Source organism: Elephantulus edwardii, unplaced genomic scaffold (assembly GCF_000299155.1).
Source record: "Elephantulus edwardii isolate Elephantulus edwardi_28Jun2011 unplaced genomic scaffold, EleEdw1.0 scaffold00006, whole genome shotgun sequence".
Taxonomy (NCBI): Eukaryota; Metazoa; Chordata; class Mammalia; order Macroscelidea; family Macroscelididae; genus Elephantulus; species Elephantulus edwardii.
Genome location: NW_006399756.1, coordinates 29,821,318 through 29,827,685, shown reverse-complemented (window position 1 = coordinate 29,827,685; position 6,368 = coordinate 29,821,318). Strand labels below are relative to the sequence as shown.

Below are 6,368 nucleotides of genomic sequence, written 5' to 3'. Positions count from 1 at the left end.
GTGTGAATATACCACAGTTTCTCTATCCATTCATTTGTTGATGGGCACCTGGGTTGTTTCCAACTCCTTGCTATTGTAAACAAAGCCACGATAAACATGGGTGTGCACATGTGTGCTTGGATGTCAGTTATGGTCTCTTTGTGGTATATTCCCAGTAGTGGAATTGCTGGGTCGAATGGTATCTCTATTTGCAACTTTTTGAGAAAGCGCCATACCACCTTCCACAGTGGTTGCACCATTTTACACTCCCACCAATAGTGAATAAGGGTTCTAGTTTCTCTACAACCTTGCCAGCATTTGTTGCTTGCTGCTCTGTTAAATTTTGCTATTCTGACTGGGGTGAGATGATATCTCATAGTTGTTTTGAGTGCTTGAGATAGTTTACTCAGCATAATGTCCTCCAGGGTCACCCATGTTGTGTAATATTTTATGAATTCCTTGGTTTTCAGTGCTGCATAGCATTCCATTATATGAACATACCATAGATTGTTTATCCATTCATTTGTTGATGGACACTTGGGTTGCTTCCATCTCTTTGCTGTTGTGAACAATGCAACAATAAACGTGTATGTACATATATCTGTTTGGGTGGCAGCTCTGGTTTCTTTAGGGTATATTCGTAGTAGTGGAATTGCTGGATCAGATGGTATTTCTATTTCCAACTTTTTAAGAAAGCGCCATACCACCTTCCATAGTGGTTACACCGTTTTACACTCCCACCAGAAATGAATTTTATTCCAGTCTCTCCACAACCTCACTAACATTTGTTGGGCCTCAGGCATCTCAAAGTCAACTTTCTTCAATCTTTCATGTGTGTGTGTGTCAAACATATCTCCATTCATAGTCTCAGAATATACACATTCAAATGGTGACAAAGGTGTCCCTGTCACTATCTGTAGTCTAAATTAATTCCCAAAGGAATGGCTCTGGCAGGCCTGATCTGATTAGGATCTCCTCCTGGTCCAATCTTCCATGTGTTGTGAAAAGAAGGGGTCCCATTATACACCTCTACTCACCTTTGTGAGGAGTATCAAGGAGGAATCTGCTACAGCCATGTTATACTAAGCTCCATTGATAGGTTGCTGTTCCCATCAATTAAATAGATCTGACTCAAGCAATGCATGGGAAGCGCTGGTGGCCTAGTGGTAAGGAACTGTACTGAAAGCCCAAAGGCTTGCAGTTCAAATCCACCAGCTCTGTGTGGAAGAAAGATGGGCAATCTCCTCTCCTGTGATTTATAGCCTCTGAAAATTCCCTGGAGAGTCAAGTAGGAGTCAGTTCCTACTTGAAAACACATAACAGCAACAACAAAGCAATAGCTTGGGAATGTCTGTTTGTCTCATACCTTTCCATGTTGGAAGGTGTATTTCATAACTATGTCCAATTGGATCAAAGACCTGATCTTCCTAAACAAGTCCAAAAACATTTGTCTACGATAGATCTTATGTGAGCAACCAAAATTTATAGTTGTTTACCCCTACCTGCCACCATTCTGGAAGAGAATTGGCCAGTGACATAGCCTCCGAACTTCTCATGTACCCTTTGGAAATTGGCCAAGACTCCTACAGAACATTCTAAAGAGGTTCCCTACTTGCCACATACCTGACTGTTGGTCATAACTTGTCCTTTCAAGCAGGACAACCACCAACATTTCACCATCTCTTGAAAATCGTGAAACCAAACATTTTAGTACTTGAACGTGATTCCAAAGATCACCATGGATACTGGGTTGGACATCAGAGGATGGGCCAGGTCATCATGAATCTTGGGAACTTCCTCCACCTCTCCAGACAGGTCTTTGAAGACATCGCTTCAACTCCAGAGCCAGGGCTTTCTTTCCCAAGAGTTGTTAGCTTGACCGAGTGCCTGTATTATATCTAATTTCTCTTTATCCCACAATTATTTGGTAACAGATAGTGTTCATCCAGGCTGGAGGTAGAAGGCTACGTCATGGATCACAGGTAGACCAACAGCTCTGGGTGGAGAGGACAGCAGGATATTCAATGCCGCTGTTCTAAAACAAAAATAGAACTGTAATAAGAAGAAGCACATCAACATTGTTTGACCCTTCATTGAAGGAAGCAGTTCAGAATTTAGAATAAAACGCTAAGACATGCAAACACTTGGTCACACCTGGGCACCTCCTTTCACACATCCCACAGAGCCCTGGCCCTGTTCATTCTCTACCCTCAGCCTATCTTTCTCTTTCAATGTGAGTAGAAAACACTTTCTAAAGCATCCTAAGCTTATCGTGGCTTCTTGTCCTATTTGCCTCCAGGGGGCGCTGCTGAGCAACCTCTATTTAGCATTCAGGCTTCAGTCAGCAGACAGCGCGTGACTGTGGTGTGGCCCTGCTGGTGGAGGACGTGTTCCAACAGCCCACTCGAAAGCAATAAGAACAGCAGAGATGCAGCCAGAGCGACACAGGGAGGAGTGCACAGAGGAGGAGTGGTGGGGAGATGCTGAGGCATAGACGTGTCCCTAACTGTGAAAGCAATGACAAACTACCACGAAGGTGAGTGTAGGACCTGAGGGAAGAGGAGAAGGAGACCTCCAGTTGGTCTCCGACGCGTGGGAACCCCATGCACAACAGAACAAAACACAGCCATACCTTTGATTGGTTGCACCATCAGGACCAAGTTCAGTATCATCAATGATGTTCAGATGAATTGTATAAACCTCTAATATGAAGTGATGAGAATGACCCTTTTATGGCATTCTTCCTTAAGACTTGGACCCCAGTTTAACCAGGAGAGAGTGGGTGCAGGGGTAGATCAGTGGTAGAATTCTCACCCTTCATGTGGGATCAAAACTCATCTCTGTGGCTCAACCTTCAGAGGAGAAATAGACGGGCCTGTAACGTGAACAATAACATCGGGAAGGAGCTACCCTGCCATACAAGAGCAGAAGGACAACATTTGCCCAAAGACTAAGCTCACAAAGCAAGAACGGGTAAATCAGAAGGATGAGTAGAATGCACACCCATGCTTATCACGGCTTTGTTCATAATAGCAAAGAGTTGGAAACAACCTAAGTGCCCATCAACAAACAAATGGATAGAGAAGCTGTATTATATTTACACAATGGAATACTACGCTGCATTGAAAAACAAGGAACTCGTGAAACATTATTCAAAATGGGTAACCCTGGAGGACATTATGCTGAGTGAAATATCTCAGTCACAAAAGGACAAATACTGCATAGTGCCACTGTTGTAAAACAGGACTGACGTCGGGGTTGGGGGGAGACTGAGAAAGATGGGATAAATAATGTATACTGCATTGAAATGGATGAGGGAGAGAACTATTTAAAAGGGATATATGATTAGGTATTTTTGTCATGATAGGAGTCCAGAACGAAGTCTGCATAGTGGAGTGGACTTGAGGGGAGGGATTGTATAACAACGAAAGAATTTTTCTTTTATTTTTCAAAGAGAAGAGTGAACTAGGAGGAGGAGTGGGCAGGGAGAAAAGTGCAACAATGAATGAATGAAAATCCAAAGTCTCTGTAAATTTTCATTAAAATTAGTAATAATTAAAAAAATTAAAAATTTTAAAAAAGAAGGATGCATGGAAATGAGAATCACAGAGAACAAGCAGGGAGAGTGTGGTTACAGGTGGTTTTGTAATTAATGTCAAAACAAAGTGTGTGTGGATGGTAGGAAGGAAAACCAATTCACTCTGTAAACTTTCATTCAAATCACAATGGAAAATATATTTTAAAAAATATGAAAAGGTTAGGGTGAGGAAGGGAGGAAGAGGAAGGAGACCTAACTTTCTGGTGGGAAAAGGAGAAAAAGTTGAAAAAGAGGCAGTTCAGCCCTCGGCAACATGAAATCGAACCAGAGAGGCTACAGGGCTTGAGCCAAATTGATGATAAGAAGATGCAGTCCAAACCCCAACCCCTTACCCGTGGATGATGAAGGCAGGTCTAGAGCTGAGTTGCTTTGACACTAATGTGCTCATAAATGACGTGAGAAAGTCTTACGAAGAAGCAGATTCTAACTCAGCAAGACTGGGTTGCGGCCTGGGATTTCTGCGTTTGTAACAAGCTCTCAGGGGCTGCTGACTGCTGTGAATCCCAGGTCTACACTTTGAGGTACAGGAAGCCAGGGAGTTGGAGGTGGTACTCACCCAGAAGGAAAGGAAGACAGGCTGAAAGGGAAGGTTGCCATGTGGAAAACACTTGTCACCCACACTGCCTCGGCCTGGCCTTTCGCCCCAAGGAGAGGTCCCCAGCATGCCTCCAGTCCTCATCCTATATCTACCAACCGTCACATTGCCGAGTGCCTTAGCTGCTCCAGGCTTGATGTGTGTTGGGTACTAAAACTCCTAGTAACTGTGTCTTGAAATTGTTGTGAATGGTTCTAAAAGAAGATCATTATTCTCAAGGTTTTCAACACACAAAGCAACTATTTAGACACTGGCCCAAAGAACTCCAAATTCTGTACAAAGGTTGTATTCCTCTGTTGTTGTTTTTGAAAAAAGTCAATCTGCCAGTTCCTTCGTGAAACCATTTTGCTTCCTTTATTCAACCATTTCGTCAACAGATGTGTATTGAAAATTCGCCATGAGCTTCCAAAGACTGTGTTGCCTGAAAGCTCCTGTCCTGTGGAATACAAATCGATAGGTGGTTAGAACTGAAGAAAGAGTTGCTGAATGCCGTTAAATGCTCAGCTGTTAGCTGAAAAGTTGGCAGTTCAAGGCCACCCAGAGGTACCTCCTAAGAAAGGCTTGATAATCTACATCTGAAAGATTGCAGGCCTGGAACCTCCACGAAACAATTCTATTCTGACACATGGGGGTTGCTGTGAGTTGAACTAGCACTAGAGCAACTGGTGGAATCAGAGAACAAAAGGCCAGCTGGGCTTTGCTTTCACGTTCCAAGGTCAAAGTCCCATTTGCCCTTTTAAATTCTCTCTTCTTCCTCTATGTCAATGTCCTTTTCTGGCTAGGGTCCACAGAAGAGAGAGGAAATTCCCTCATCTGCAGGACCCCTCTCCCTCCATTGGGTCTCCGACTGGTGAAGAGCTAGGTCCCCACTTTCTCCCCTTCTCCCTGGCCAGTCTCATTGGCCTCTTGAAGCTGCAGGGCTCCAGTCCAAACCTCAGCCACACTCCAATAGCTGTCTGCTGAAGGGTAGAGAGCTATGAAATGTCAGCTCATTTATAAACTTGTATACACACATTTACCAGGGTAGTCACATGAGTTTAGAAATCAAAATAAGGTGATATCAGCAGATGTAAAGATAAGGGACTCTAGGCTCTTGACTTCTGCTGGGTCATAGGCCATTAAAGGATCTGCTAAAAGTTACCGCCCAGAAAAATACACTTAGGCATATACTCATTCAACTCTGTCTCCAATTGCAGGGGATTGTAGAAGAATGGCAGGCAGGTCTAGAGGCTCCTGCAGCTTAAGGAACCAAGGAAAACACAGCCAGGCAACAGCAGGAGGGAGTCAATATAGCTCAGAACCCTAGCTTTCAGTGTTGACAGCACTGTCCATATGTCTTTGAGTCCTCAGGTTCTAACAGTGGCCACTGACATGGGAAAAAAATTAAAAATCACATCCCACTTGTCTAACACCGAATCAAGTATGGATCAAGCCAAATCTATTCACTAACAATTCTGGTGCCCTCTGCTCTGATAGCAGCTGTACCTGCAGAGCTCTGACTAGCCACCCAGAGCCAGATTAGACTCCAGGTCAGAGGGCCTGCTCTCTCAGACAGCCGAGTCTGCCCAGGGTCTTAAAAGTCAATTTCTCTTCTTCTAAAACGTACTTCTGGCTGTTTCACCCTTTTTTCTTTACCTCTGCCATCGTGTTTCATGCAGATCTGGCCTGTCTTCATTATGCCTTCTCATAAGACTTTCAGGACCAAGAGGTTCCTGGTCAAGAAACAAGAGCAAAGCTCTTCCATCCCTCAGTGGATTCAAATGAAAACTGGCAATATAATCAGGTACAACTCCAAGAAGAGACACTGGTGAAGAACCGAGCTGGGTCTCTAAGGAGTCGCATGCATGATGGCAGTAAATATAATGAACCTCTGTTCATTAGCATCGCATTATGTCAAGTTGACTGACCTGCTACCATATCAAGTTTAAAATGATGTCGCAATCAGATTGCTTCCCATGGAATGCATGTTTTTTTTTGAGGGGGGGTGTATGTGTGTGTGTGTGTATGATCAAATCAGATCTTACTGGTACAGGAGGAGATTGCCCCTCCTTCTTCAGCAGAGCATCTGGTGGATTTGAACCGCGTACCTCTGGGATTATAGTACAGCTTTTTCCCACTTGGCCACCAGAGCTCCCTTGGAACGCATGTGTTTTTATACACCCATGTGTTAAATAAATATATGAGATGTAAAAAAGA

At 43.7% G+C, this 6,368-nt stretch overlaps 1 pseudogene; it reads left to right on the top strand.

Moving 5' to 3' along the window:
• The first annotated feature begins 5,848 nt into the window (after nt 1-5,848).
• On the top strand, nt 5,849-6,004 carry LOC102863694 (annotated as a pseudogene).
• The last annotated feature ends 364 nt before the right edge of the window (nt 6,005-6,368 follow it).